The sequence below is a fragment of the Protopterus annectens genome, chromosome 7.part0 (genome assembly GCF_019279795.1).
Source record: "Protopterus annectens isolate FY-2018-M chromosome 7.part0, PAN1.0, whole genome shotgun sequence".
NCBI lineage: Eukaryota > Metazoa > Chordata > Ceratodontiformes > Protopteridae > Protopterus > Protopterus annectens.
The window spans coordinates 403,119,024-403,133,761 of record NC_056739.1 but is presented as its reverse complement, the minus strand read 5'-3'; the positions used below and the strand labels follow the sequence as shown (position 1 = coordinate 403,133,761).

Below are 14,738 nucleotides of genomic sequence, written 5' to 3'. Positions count from 1 at the left end.
TTACAATTGCCTCATGTACACAGACAACCCTCTCCTCCTCCCACAAAACACAAATACATGCGAGAGATGCAACTATACAGCCAAACTGGAGGCTGAGTTCTCTCAACATAGGACTGGCATGACCAGACAGGAGGAGAAGGTAACCACACACACTATAGACCCAGTCTCACATAATACCATCACAACCTCAAATCATACACATAAACACACAAAGACATACTCGGAGGCTCTGATCAAAAATCTACCAAAACAGCAGAGGCCACCAAAGCAGACACCCAAACAACTACCACCTCAGAACACAACACCTGCAACACATAGACCACACAGCCAGAGTGTCAAGCAGTCACAGCCCTTAAGGCCAAACACAATGCCAGACACACTAGTCATTGGTGACTCCATAGTCAGACACACTGACGTCCCGCTCACCAGACTGAGTAAGGAGAAGGTCACAGTAAGCTAGAATCCGCCACATAACGCATGCACTCAGGTCTCTCAACAGCAGGTACAAATACGACTCAATCATTGTCCACGCTGGTGTTAACGACCTGAGACGTACCTCCTTGGACTACATGAAAAGAGACATAGAGGAGCTCTCGGATTATGTAGCCCAAGCAGGTATGACCCTGACCTTGAGCAGTATCCTACCTTCACCAAGAATGATGCCACAATACAGAGATAAGATGATCAGCTTTAACAATTGGCTTAAACTCTGGTGTCATTCAAAGGGGATCAATGTCTGTCTGCCTGGGATGACATGCTGGACAAGCCACGCTGCTCGCAAGGGCGGCTTGCACTTGTCACCCTGGGATTCGGATTTTGGCAAAGGCTCTTGCCACCCCATAGTGCCTTTTTAGGCAAGGCTCAAATTCTAAACCTACCACCCTAGAACAAAACAAAGAAAAAAACTAAGGGTAATGCTGCTCAATGCCAGAAGTCTCAACCTCAAGATGCACGCACTCGAGGCCCTTCTCAGTATGGAGAACATCGATGTCTGTGCTGTGACAGAAACCTGGTTCAAGGCTCCTGAGAGCACCCCAGCACTATCAGGTTTTACCTCATATCATGCGTTCCGGCCCCAAAACCCGGACAATACCAAGAAAGGAAGAGGGGTATCCATATTCATCAAGGACACCCACACCTCAAGATTGGTGGCATCGCACGATGCTTCGGAAACCATCCAGGTGCAATTAAACATAGGCAAGATTGCTCTGCAATTTGTAGCATGTTACAGGCCACCCTCGCAAACTCAGGAACCTCATATGGCCTTCCTGAAAACACTGGAGGGGATAAATGCATCTCCGAACACCATCATACTAGGTGACTTCAACTACCCTAATATAGACTGGGAACACTACTCAAGCCCAAACACTCTAGCCCAAAAGTTCCTGGAATTCATAAACTCAAATGCCATGGAACAACTAGTCACCATCCCCACAAGAGGAGAAAACATACTTGATCTCATCATCACGAACATGGGAGCACAATGTTCAATGCCGGAAGTATACCCCTCACTGGTGAGATCTGATCACAAACTAATCTTGCTGGAGGTCCTCATCCCGCCCCCACCCGAAATGAAAAAGACCACAGTAAAGAACTTCTCGAAAGCTGACTTCACACTAAAGACTAGTGTGGTCTCCTTTAAGGCCCCTGAGCCGGCGGTAACATTACTCAAACCGCTGAATCACTTACAAATGCCTTCTACCAGCACCTGCAGGGCTGCATGGATCAGGCAATCCCAAGCAAAACAAAGACTCTTTGTACCAAAGGCAAGCATCCAGTCTGGTGGACCCCAGCCATGAACAAACTCTACAACAAAAGGAGAAAGCTACTACAAGATAGAGCAAAATCCTTAAAAGGTAAGACACCGCTGATCACTATAAGTAAAAAGCTAAGAGCTCTCATAAAATCATCCAAAGCTGATTTTGAGAAAAAAATAGCTAAGGACTCTAAAGACAACCATAAGGCATTCTTTAGCTATGTCAGAAACCTAGGAGGAAACTCCCAGATATGCTCAGAATTAGTTCATAATGATGTGAAGATTACTGATCCTACAGACATTGCCAACATACTGGCTGACAGGTTCAGTGCAAACTTCTCCCCCCCCAAAGGAGAGATATCTATACCAAATGATTGTAGCCCCCCAAACATCTCTAACGCCCAGGTGAGAACTGCTCTCTCTAAGGCAAAGAACACAGCATCCATGGGACCTGATGGTGTCCCCGGCTGTGTGCTCCATGAACTCAACGAGGAATTAAACCCACAGTTAGGACAGCTGTTTAATCTTAGTCTCACCTCCGGATACGTACCCAGGGAGTGGCGCACAGCGACTGTGGTCCCACTCCACAAAGGCGGTGCCTCCACCGACCCTGGAAATTACCGTCCCATTAGCTTGACAAGCCTTATCTGCAAGGCCATGGAGAGGATCATAGTGGATCTCATAAATAAAGACATAGGGAACTTGCAGACTTTGGATCCAGCCCAGTTTGGCTTTGTCAAAGGCAGATCATGCCTTTTAAACTTGGTTGACTTTTTCAAAACAGTCACCAAGGCCATTGACGAGGGAAAGGCAGTCCATACAGCCTACCTAGACCTGGCGAAGGCTTTTGATACAATACCTCACTCGGGTATCATTGAAAAACTCATCAACTTAAATGTAAACCCATACATTACAAGATGGGTTGCAAACTGGCTGAGTGACAGAACCCACAGAGTCAGAGTTGCTGGCGCCATATCAGACTCAAAGCCTGTCACAAGTGGTGTCCCACAGGGCTCAGTCCTGGGCCCACTCTTGTTTGGCATCTACTTTTCTGAAGTACAAGCAAACACAGGAGGGTTATGGCTGACAAAGTTTGCAGATGACTGCAAACTGGGCGCCGTAGTTGAAAACACATCCAACACAGATATCCTTCAGAAGGGTCTCACAGAAACGGATAACTGGTGCCAGAGCCATGGCCTAAAGTTAAATGCCAAGAAATGCATAGTCATACCCTTCGGGAAAAATATGGTTATCCCTAGCTACCATATAGGTGGCAATCCCCTGAACACAGAAGAAGTTATTAGGGACCTGGGAACCCAGGTTGACCGTAGCCTTTCATTCGACACTCATATTGCTAAAGTAGTTAGGAAGACCTTCTACATTGCCCACCTTATCATGAAGGGATTCGCATCTAGATCAAGGGAAGTCATAGTCTCCCTATACTCATCACTCATCAGACCAATGATGAGTAGAATGCCCCATTCGGAATGTATCTGACCCGACACTTGCAGCAGCTGGAGAGGCCACAAAAGTTCCTCACCAAAAGGATAAAGGGTCTCAAAAATCTGTCTTATGCTGCCCGACTGAAAGAACTCCAGTTATATTCAGTTGCTTACCGCTTGCTCAGAGGTGACCTATGCCTGACATACAAGGCCATGTCAAACCCAGATTTGATGAACATGCTTCATCTCAAAAAATCTAGATCCCTCAGAGCCACAAGGGCGGGAGACTTAAACCTCAACACGGTTATTAATAGGACGTGCTGGAGGGATAGATTCATCACCCAAAGACTCCCTATGCTGTGGAACAAAATCCCGGTTTATGTGAGGCAGAGCACCTCGCTGGCCTTGTTCAAGAGGAATCTTGACCAATGGATGGGAGATCGCAGATACACCCCAGGGGTTACCTCAGTGTCACTGCTCGACAGAGGCACAGCAAAATAATGGGCATAGTTTCTCCAAACTAAAGGGGTGGCGTAAGCCACAAAACTATGGGCTAGGCTTATAAATGCCCTCGGGCAGATAGCCTAGTATGAACCTATGAACCTATAAGATGGTGACTGGATGCAAATACTGCTAAGATACCTTACCACAAGCGATTTGTTGGTGTGGGAGCTACTTTTGAATAAAAAAATCTTTACTACAACACCAACTACATCTTAAACCTAAGGCTTAATATTAACATTAAGCAGTGATACTTCTGAGGCAATATCCCTTAACATTACTAGCAAGAGAATGCATCATCAATTGTAACTGCAACAGCCTGTGAAATTTTGTTTTTTGGTGGTTAGAAACAGAGTTTAAAGCAGTAATTCAAGAAGTTCTGATCAACTGTTCTTAGTTCGTGGTCGTTTGCTTGGCTGGTTACATACAGTTACATACAGTGAATTCAGAAAACCTCTCTTTAAAAATAACGAGCTATGGAAAAGCTCCAAGGTATACAGTTCTTACTCATGAAGCAAGAAAGCTAAAACTATAAATAAACAGCTCAATGTTTAGTCATCAGCTCCATTTCTACTTGCGTGTGTGTGTGCGTGCGTGGGGGGGTGACATGCTATCAACTGAAGCCATAGTGCCAAGTAAATTAAAAGAGACATCCTGATATTTAACGCCCATCACTGTCCAATATAGATATATTTTGAAAGGTTTGGGAGACCACACAATGCAAGAGGAGTGCCACAACAGTTTCTGATATGGTATTTGATGTCATGTCATTGCAAAATCCAAACAGTCACACACCACAGTAGGAAAATTAAATTACACCAAGAATCAGAATTATGACACTTCAACCTACTGTGAGGAAGTTTCTCAAGTTCCACTGTCTAATGGTACAATCTGTCACAAAACATCAGATAAGGAACTGAAATTACAACTGCAAGTTGTCAAAACTTGTGCAGATGTCATTTGGCCATGATAAATGTGCAAAGCAACCTTTAAAGCAGGAAAACTGCAGCACCAGGAAAACATCAGTCTGGGACAGGAATGTGATATAAAAAGAACCTGAGCAAGAGGGAGTGCTTAAATATTTGGGAATTGAAGGAGTATCAATTATAAAGCACGAGCAAATGAGAATTAAAAACTTATAAGGAATACTTTAGAAGACTTAAATTAATCCTGAAATCAGCATTGACATCAAGAACAAAAATCCAAGCTATAAACCAATTTGCTCTTCTTGTACTAACTTACAGTTCTGGAGTGATTGTTGGATAGACAGGAAAACAAGGAGGATGCCTCGTGCTCACCAAATGATTTCTAAAAATAAGTGCATACCAAGACTATCCATTCCCAGTTCCAAAGGACGGATTGGCCTCCTTGATTGGTGTCAAGTAGGAATGAAAATCAAACAAGAAGTAGATAAAAATCAGGCAGCAACTGAATGTGCCAAAAAAACAAAAGAAAGAATATAAGGTGAAGGACCAGATAAGAAGACAAGAAATGTGGAAAATGCATAAATATAGCTGCAAATATAGAAAACTTCTGGAAGAACCTAATGTTGATCAGAACGAATGCAGGAATAGTAAGGAGAGGCAAATTCAAACCAAGAGATGAAAGGTTAATATTGTCAGCACAAGACAATGTAAACTAGTGTGTTCATAGCCCAAAGTCCATCGAACATGTGGGAGAAACAGACAAATGTAGGTTTTGTAAGACTGAACTGGAAACAGTCACACACCTCGTTGCTGGCTGTGACATACTAATGGCAGAAGGATTATATACTGAAAGGCATAATAATGCTGCAAGACTGTTGCACTGGGAATTTTGCAAACATTATGGTACTGAAGTGAATTCTGCGAACACTATGGTACTGAAGTGGTTGAAAAACACTGGAAACATCAGCCACAAAGCATCATACAAAATGATGAAGTTTATGTCACATCCAACAGTTCAAAAGATAGGTGCTAGAAAAACTGGATATAGCGGTCTATGAAAAGAAAACAAAAGTAACATTGATCACTGAAATAGCCACACCCAGTGACTACAGTGTCTTGTGTACATAGAGAGAGACACAAAGTCATAAAATATCAGGATTTGCAGGCAGAAACTAGGGCAATGTGGACGAAAGATACCCAGACAATTCCAACAGTAGTAGGAGCAACGGGTCTTATAAAAAAAAAACTTTACAATCGTACTCAGATAGGTTACCAATACATGTAACGCCACACAAACTGCAGGAGGAGTCATTACTGGGCACATTGTGGGTGCTGCAAAGAGCACATTTGGCTGACAAAGATTGAAGCAATACTAATTTCATGAACGTTAATCATACTTTGACTTAGAATGGGGTCCATTCCTGTCATGGTATTAGAAACCCAAAAGATTTGTATAAATTAAAAACGGATATTTCACTTGACATTTTTGCAAAACAATGAGAAAAAAAACTGTTAGCGAGTACATTTTTATTACACAAATGGGCTAGTCAGTTGATATCATAGATAAAAATCACCAACTTTAGACATGCATCATTGCCAAAAAATTTCTGTTTTGCGATGAAAATCTGGGCAGATGACTGAAGAGATTTTTAAAGTGACTGCAGAATTCTTTAAGTAAAAAGATTTGCAATGGTGGGTGTGTACACAGATGCTGCAGCTTCAATGATCGTTTAAAAAAATGTTTCTGGCTAAAGTTAAATAGAAAAATCTTTACATGCAAGTGGGCCATTACTTTTTCCATCATAAAACTCTGATTGCAAAAAATGACTCCAGAAGAACTTAAACAGTTAATTCATACATCAGTGAAAACTGTCATCTTCATTAAATAACCAGTACATAACACAAATATAAAAAAATCAAGTCCTGCTTATTAGATTCACAGCTGTTTCAAGTATATGAACAGATGGGACCATCACAAGTTTTGCTTCTGCATACTGAAGAAAAAAAATTATTTACTCACCGTAACATTCCATGTTTGTAGTCCATCTCACCCTTCATTCTTATATAAGGGATCGGAGCCGATCCTCAGCTCTGACTCAGCTGATTACAAAGCTCGAAGTCTCTAATCTGGCTCGTGGGAAGGTTGGTATCCCATGATGCACTAGTAAGAATCCATAGATCTTTCTTGCTGCCGTCTATAAATGGGATAGAAGGCATTTCCACAAGGAAAAACAATGATGAAAGGTCTCCAACCCTAAGGGACATCTAGTCTCCAGATCCCCCAAGGATACATGGATGGGGGTAGGTAGGTAGATTCGTAAGAATGAAGGGCGAGATGGACTACAAACATGGAATGTTATGGTGAGTACATAACTTCTTTATGTTCTGTAGTCCTATCTCGCCTTCATTCTTACATATGGGACAGCGTCCCTAGCACCTTTTCCTCAGGTAGCTCACGGGAAAATATTCCTAAGAACCATGGAACTAAAACAGGCTCTACCCCTGGAGGCCAAGTACAATTTGTAATGAGTAATAAAGGTATGAGGGATAGCCCAAGTTGCTACTGCATATATACTGTCCATTGGAATTCTAGCTGGAAAAGAGGCAGATGTGGATATAGATCTGGTGGAATGAGCTTTAATTTTAAATGGGAGTTCTTTGCCATTAGAAGAGTAAATGAAAGATATGCAATTTGAAATCCAGTTTGATAACGTTATCTTGGAGACTGGCATTCCTCTCCTAGTCTCCGAAAAAGATACAAATAATTGGTCTGATCTCCTAAACTTTCTGGTTCTATGTAGATAGAACCTTAACGGTCTGTGAACATCAAGTTGATGAAAAACTTATATTCCACTTTGAATGATTTGGAAAAAGACTGGCAGTTCAATAGTTTGAGTCATATTAGATTGAGAACACATCTTGGGGGCGAAGAACGGATAAGGGAAACTCTGTCTCTGTCAAACCTTCTTACTTGATATTTCATAGAGTGCTTGCAGCTCTGACACTCTTCTGGCGGACGTAATGGCTACCAGAAAAAAATGGTCTTCCATGAAAGGAACTTTAAATCACAAGTATGTGAAGGTTCAAAAGGCAGTGAGGTAAGTTTTGAAAGAACAAAATTTAGATCCCAGGGAGATATAGGTTCTTGAAAAGGAGGTCTTAGTAAGGTAGTCCCTTTCAAAAACGATCTACACAATCTGTGAGCCATAAGATTAGGTTCATGCTGTCCCAAATGAAAATTGGAGATAGCTGCTAGTTGAAATTTGATTGTAGCAGCAGCTGATCCCCGATGAAAAAGTTTGGTTAGAAATTCTAACACTAAGAGAATGGAGGCTGTGTATGGATCTACGTTTTTAGCTTGTGCCCAGAGAGAAAATCTTTTCCCATTTGCTAGCGTACAATTTTCTCATAGAAGGTTTATCAGAAGACTTGAGGATATGTGTAACCGCAGGGGAGAAATCATGAAGCCGGACTAGGGATGGAATTGGAGCAGCCGGACTAGGGATGGAATTGGAGCAGCCACGCTGTCAAGTTGAGGGTGTGAAGACAGGGATGTGACGTGCCTGACATATGTGTCAGAAGGTCTGGCACTGGGTCCAGAGTCCATGGAGAGTCCAGAAGGTTAGGCACGAGAAAGGGGAACCAAATCTGACGGGGCCAGTAAGGACTGATGAGAATCAATCATTCTGCTTCCCAAGGTCTTTGCTTTCTGGATCACTTTTAATATTAGCGGAAAGGGAGGAAAAGCATAAAGAAGTCCCGAGGGCCAATTGTGGACAAGTGCATCTCTCTCAGTCTCCCCCCCCCCCAGGGGGGGGGATAAGGGTGAAGTAGCTGCTGCATTTGGTGGTCATTGGGGTGGCAAACAGATCGCAGCAAGGTTGCTCCATTTGCAGAAAATCTGTTCTGCAACTTTCTGATTCAGAAACCACTCGTGAGGCATCAAGATTGCCCTGCTGAGCTTGTCGGCCATCCCATTAGTTCTCCCCGAGATATGCGTTGCAACTAGAAAGCGTTGGGAAAATATCGCCCACTGCCAAACACGAAGAGCCTCTTGACATAGGGGGTAGGATCTGGTTCCCCCATGTTTGTTTATATACCATACCACTGACATTGTTTGTTTGGACTGCTATCGTTCCTAGAGGAAGAAAGTCATGAAGTGCCTGCAACGCTAATAGCACTGCTCTCATCTCTAGAACAGTGACATGCAAGTGAGCCTCATGTTCTTGCCATGTGCCTTGGACTGTCCTTCCTAAATAATGCCCCCCCCCCCACCCTATCTGGGAGGCATCCATGGTCACAGTAGCAACAGGTTGGCAAGGAATGAATGGTCTCCCTATCGTTAGTTGATTGGATTGGATCCACCAATGAAGGTCCTTTTTGCAAGATTCGGTTATTAAAATGGGAGGAGACAGACAGGTGCTGAAGAGACCACTGGGAAGAGAGTAGCCATTGTAGAATTCTCATATGTAGTCTGGCTAGCAGAACTAGAGTTATAGTAGCGGCCATGGTTTCTAGAAGTTTTAGCATGGTCTTCGCTTTGACCTTGTGTTGAGGAAGCAAGCTGTATAATTTGTTGGCTTAGATTTTGTACTCTGTCTGAAGGAAGGCAAGCCATCATTGCGACTGTCTATTTCTGTGCCTATAGAGAGTCCCATATTGAGAGGGCGACAAGGCAGACTTTTCCCAATTTATAGTAATGTGTAGCTGAGTGCAGCTAGAATGTCAATGTCAATCACCTCAACCGGCTCTGAAGACAGAGGAGCCGAAGAGGTAAGAAGGCTTGTCAATTTTGGCAATTTTCTCTGGAGGTCCCGATTTAACATCGGTGTTAGAGACTGTCTTTTCACCAACTTAACCTTCTCTTCTTTAGAAGAGGGAGACCTGGAATGAGAAGAGGAAGAACTAGCTAAATCCTCCTCACAGGAAGGTTTAAGGAGACCTATCAAGATGAGTTTGTTCTTCCTTTCCTGGAGAACCCGAGAACTAAAAGAGTGGCAAAAGGTACATGTCTCCTGAAGATGTATGGCTCCCAAGCAATAAACACAAATACTATGCCCATCAGTCAGGGACATTTTTTGTGAACGTTTAAGACATTTCTTGAAACCCGAACGTTTATGGCCTTTAGACTCCTTAGACATACTGTCACAACAAGAATCATAGAATAAACCAAGATAATAGGAAGACAGGACAAGGTCCTCTAACTTAAACGGGCCTAGCCCTAAACAGAGGAGTAGGTGAGATAGAGAAACAAGCAAGAGAGAAAGGCTAGAATAGGACCCAACTAAAAAACGGACCTATGCCAAAGAAAAAAATTAGCAATAACTAGCACACACAAAAGAAGGGATACCACTAAGGAAAGGCCTGCGGAAGCGACTGCCAACAATTAGTAACAAAAATTTGCAATAAGTTAAAAAAAAAAAACACACTACTACTAGATAACTGTAAGCTATTAATACTACACTATTATAGTCAAAATACAATTACTACAGAAATCCGAACAAGCAAAAAATTCCAACTTGGCCACGGCCACGAAAGAAAGTACTTCTGAACTCGTAGACGCAGCAAACGAGATCTGGGGAGACTTACTAGTGCATCATGGGATACCTACCTTGCCACGAGCCAACTTGAGACTTCGAGCTTTGTAATCGGTCGAGTCAAGGATCAGCTCTGAACCCATATGCAAGAATGAAGGTGAGATAGGACTACAGAACATCACTGATTTAGTTGCAAAGTTGTGTCATGTGCTTATGAGAGGATTTTTTTTCTTGAAGAAATGTGGTGGGCAAAACTAGTGTAGTGTATTTGGCAGATATTTTTGGACATCTGAATAAATTAAAACACAAGATGTAGGTCAGAGATGCAACAACACTACCTATTACTGATGAACTTTGCAACTTTCAGATAAATCTGGTGCGATGGTATGAAAAGGCTGCCGAAGGAATGCTGAAAATGCCCCCTCTTGCAACAGCTACTGACAATGAGGTTGACGATAAATAATGTTTTTGATTATTTTGACATTCCTCACATAAAAAGTTTGCTTTTTATTTTTCAAATGCTGACACTGCTCAATATAACTGGATAAGAAATTCCTTCAACCAATGTATGAAAAAGCTACGAAACTGGACCTTGCCACCGATGAAAAAGCACAGCTAAGCATGGCCTGCACATTGCAAATGAAGTTTAATGAATATGAATTAGACAAACTTGTGGATTGTTAGCCAGGAATATGCAGAGATTTATTGAGAAGCTGCCATACTGCTGCAGTTTGCTACTACTCGATTATATCAAACAGGGACTAAGGGTTTGTCTAAATTCCAGCAGGAATCGAGAGACTTTGCACTTCAAAGCAGGCTTATATTTCATTTCAGCAAGGTACACACATTTAGTTTAAAACCCAATTTAAATATTTATCGATGCAGCAATGCAATTTCCATATTACTCTGAATGGCAATTCCTACTTATAACTTCACAACTGGTATGCCATGCCAAAAATTCTACACTGATAAGGGTGTGACATGAGAAAGAAACAGAGAACCACTAAAGGTCGCCAATTACCTATTTTAATGTAAAGGCTGTTACTGAAGACATCAAAAATGTGAGCAAAAGAAAACGAATGTGCCTCCCTCACACCTTTTAACTGCTATTCACTTTAGTTCCAATAAACATGCAAACCAGACCACTTTTAACATCATGCCATTATCTTAAGCTAACATCTTACTAGAAGTGAATCGCTTCAAAAATGACCAGTTGTACATGCTTACAACACAGCTACCTGTGCATAGTAGCCACCCAAGTTCCAATATCTGAAACTAAACCACTTAATATGAAGTCAGCTGGGGTAACCTAGTGAAACCGTAATACGAGTTACACTCACAGTAGGGTCCAAACTGGGACCAATCTTATCTGCAAACCTCCTATGGGGTTGAAAACCCATTTTTTGAGGGCAGAAGATGCTCAAACACAAGCTTCCTGCATTTCCTCAAAACTAGGGCCCGTTGGGGATATCTGATGGAGGCAACAATTCCTTCAATAATCTGCATCCATTCAGCTTTAAAAATCCTTGCACAGTTCCTAGGATTGAGAACAGGAAGATCTGGGCCCACCACCTCCATCTCCTTTTCTTGCTTAGGCTGCTAAAAGAAAGACAACATTCCTAATGCCATCTTCTACAAGGACTAGAAATCTGCCTGCATGTGGACAGACACAGCCCCAAATGGAAGGTTAGGGGTGTACCAAGATAAGAAAAAGTCAAAGCTAAGGTGGGAGCTTGCAAATGTACAAGCAGAGCATGCATGTGTCAGCAAGACAGCCAGGAGTATAAAGCATGTGAAGGCTCAAAGAACAAATGCACCAGCCGGCTGTTATAAAGGCAGTAGAGACTGTAAATACAGCAGCGAGATTCGTTTTTGACTCTGCAATATCCTCACAGCTTTATAAAAGCAGAACGCATTCACATCTGCATCTGTTAAGTTGCCCCCTGACAACTTTACACCCAGGGACAGCCACCCCCTTTATCCCACCCTACCTGCGACTAATTTATGTAAAGTACTTCTCACACACCCATGGATTACATCCACACAGGTTACCAGACTTTTGTTGTGTTTGCAGTTTATCAAAATAACACAGTGTGATCTGTTAAAAATCCCACGTATTTTAGTGTACATTTGGTCAAGTGTTGGAAATGTCAAAACCAGAAGATGAGTTTCCAGAAGTGTGCGAGTTTTAGTGGGTTAGGCTTGGATTAGGAGATAGAGCATAGTGTTGAGAGAGTGTGCGCAATGTTTGGGGATTAGGGCTACAGAAGGCCTAGTTAAGGGGATAAAATGTAGTTTTGTGCAAGTGTGTTAACGTAAGCAAAGAGAGTATTCTTCTGTCTTGTGCAGTGGTATTCTAGAAAGAGTTTTTTTCTAAGGTAAGCTGTAGCATTAGGCAAAGGGTAAGCATGTATTTGTAAGGTGGACAGGAAATGGATCATCTTTTTCAGTCTCAGCATTTTTATCACCAGCTACAGATCTACAAACAAGCCTAACATTACAGAAGTTGCTGGAAATACTAAACTGGGACTTTAGGTTAATATTACAGTTTGCTGCACCTTGCTTGCCTGTGAAGAGTAAAGGACTGACATAGTAGCCACCCACAGTCCAATATCTAAAACTAAATCTATTTCAAAATAAAAAAGTCATTTGGAGGAGTCTATTCTCTAGGTGGAAGCAGCATGCAAAATTCAGCAGTTACCAAGTAGCACTGTTTCATTAGTTACTCCGTTGCCCTTGATAAAGCCAGCTGTTTCAGACAGCAGAATCCAGACTACAAGTGGTACGTTTTTAAACTAGAAGGTTAACTAGGACCAGGTTTGCATTTATGCGATGCAGACGGATGTGGAACTAGCACACATTAAGTGCTGTGCATGTCCCAATACACTGCAGTCTGCAACTGACTGAACCAGCCATCCTGTTACCTATATCAACATCAATCAACCCATACATCAAGGTCTTCACGTAATTAGCAACAGCACACAAAAAACTGCAAAAAAAAAAAAAAAAAAAAAAAAAAAGGATTTGCGGGGAGGCAGGCTTCTGCTCCCCAATGGCTCAGTCCATACAACTTGCTTCATAATCATTCCAAGATTTCATCAACAGAAGATACATTATACAAACTGCTTCCTCTTCTATGTACTACTGTGCTTGCACAATCTGTTAAACTGGCTGCATTGAACAGCAATGTCTAGTGAACAGCCACAATACTCCAACATATGGTTCCTTCAAAGAGTACAACCTGATCAGCAAGGATTTACGCATCAGTCTCATGTTAACGTGCCCTGTTCACGTAGATGCTTACAGACTAAATGAAAGCAAATATTTAACAATATTCATTAAACACACAAAACCTCTATGAAGATGTACAACAATTTCTTCTTCAGTAAATCTTTGTTCAGTTTTGAGACAGCTTCATATGCCACCTAACAATACTGACAACCCAATACTGCACTTCTTACATTATTATTGGCATGAAGCACTCTTGCCGTTAACATAAACATTCGAGTTCACACTAAGTGTTGAGAACTCAAAGGAAAAATAAAAGGGAAAAATACAATACTAAAACTAAGAGCTGAAAAGCTGTATGAATTTGAAGGCAATTTACAGCACTGGGTTCTGCTGATTAAAGCTACAATAAATTGTTGCTTATATCCAAGATAATTCTTTCCATGGCTAGTCAGGCTTACAAGTCAACAGTTTCCCGGATCCAAGGAAGGCCTGTCCTTGTGCGGAAGGATAACAAATGCAGTCTACATTCATTTGGCACAAAACTTGCTTAAAGGCTATGGTTAAAAATGATTCTAAAGGGCCTGATAGAAGTTTCATGCCATTAAGGAGGCATCCTGGGATATTATTGGGGCCCATCGATTCAGTGTCTTAGCCTTAGAAAGTACATTGAGGACCTTTTCTCAAGTGAAGAGATTTTTTTAGGGGGGTATTTAGTTAGGAGGCATCTGGTGGAGAAAATGGGGTAAAACTGGTGCAGAATTTAATCTACCAGTACATTTGCTATAAAAATAGGAAAAGGTCTGGCCAACATGTCTCTGACAGACAGAGATAGACAGTAATACCCAAAACTAACCCCACCCGCACACACACACCCTTTAGAAACTTCCTAACCAACATATACCCTCTTTGTAAACACCCATGATACATAGGGGAAACAACTGGGTTGGACTGCACGTCTAGACTTATAAAAGTCCTGGTGGTTGTTAGTCTATTACATACCCATGAACTTGAAGAGAGAAAGTTTGCACCTACTAAAAGGCCATGTAAGCATCAAGAAAAGAAAAGAAAATTCAAAACTGAAAAAGAAAAAAATTACAAAATAAATTCCCTAGTATATGAGGATAGTCTTCTAAAGTTCTAGGCTGCTTTTGCACTTAGTCTTCTTACTACAGATTAGATCAAGTTTAACTCCTCTAAGATTGTCCACATACACTGTTGGGCTCTGCTGTAGACAATACAACTTTACTTATTCCTCATACATGTTGCTAGACTTGCAAGCAATATTGAATCCAGTACAATGGTAGCATAGATGCAGGTTTTCCACAACACAAAACATGGACACCAA

General features: G+C 41.7%; 1 protein-coding gene across 1 annotated transcript in view; it reads right to left on the bottom strand.

The window, feature by feature from the left end:
- DDX20 (DEAD-box helicase 20) overlaps positions 1–14,738 on the bottom strand; it is a 204,149-nt gene that overhangs the window by 139,821 nt on the left and 49,590 nt on the right. The window lies entirely within an intron of this gene.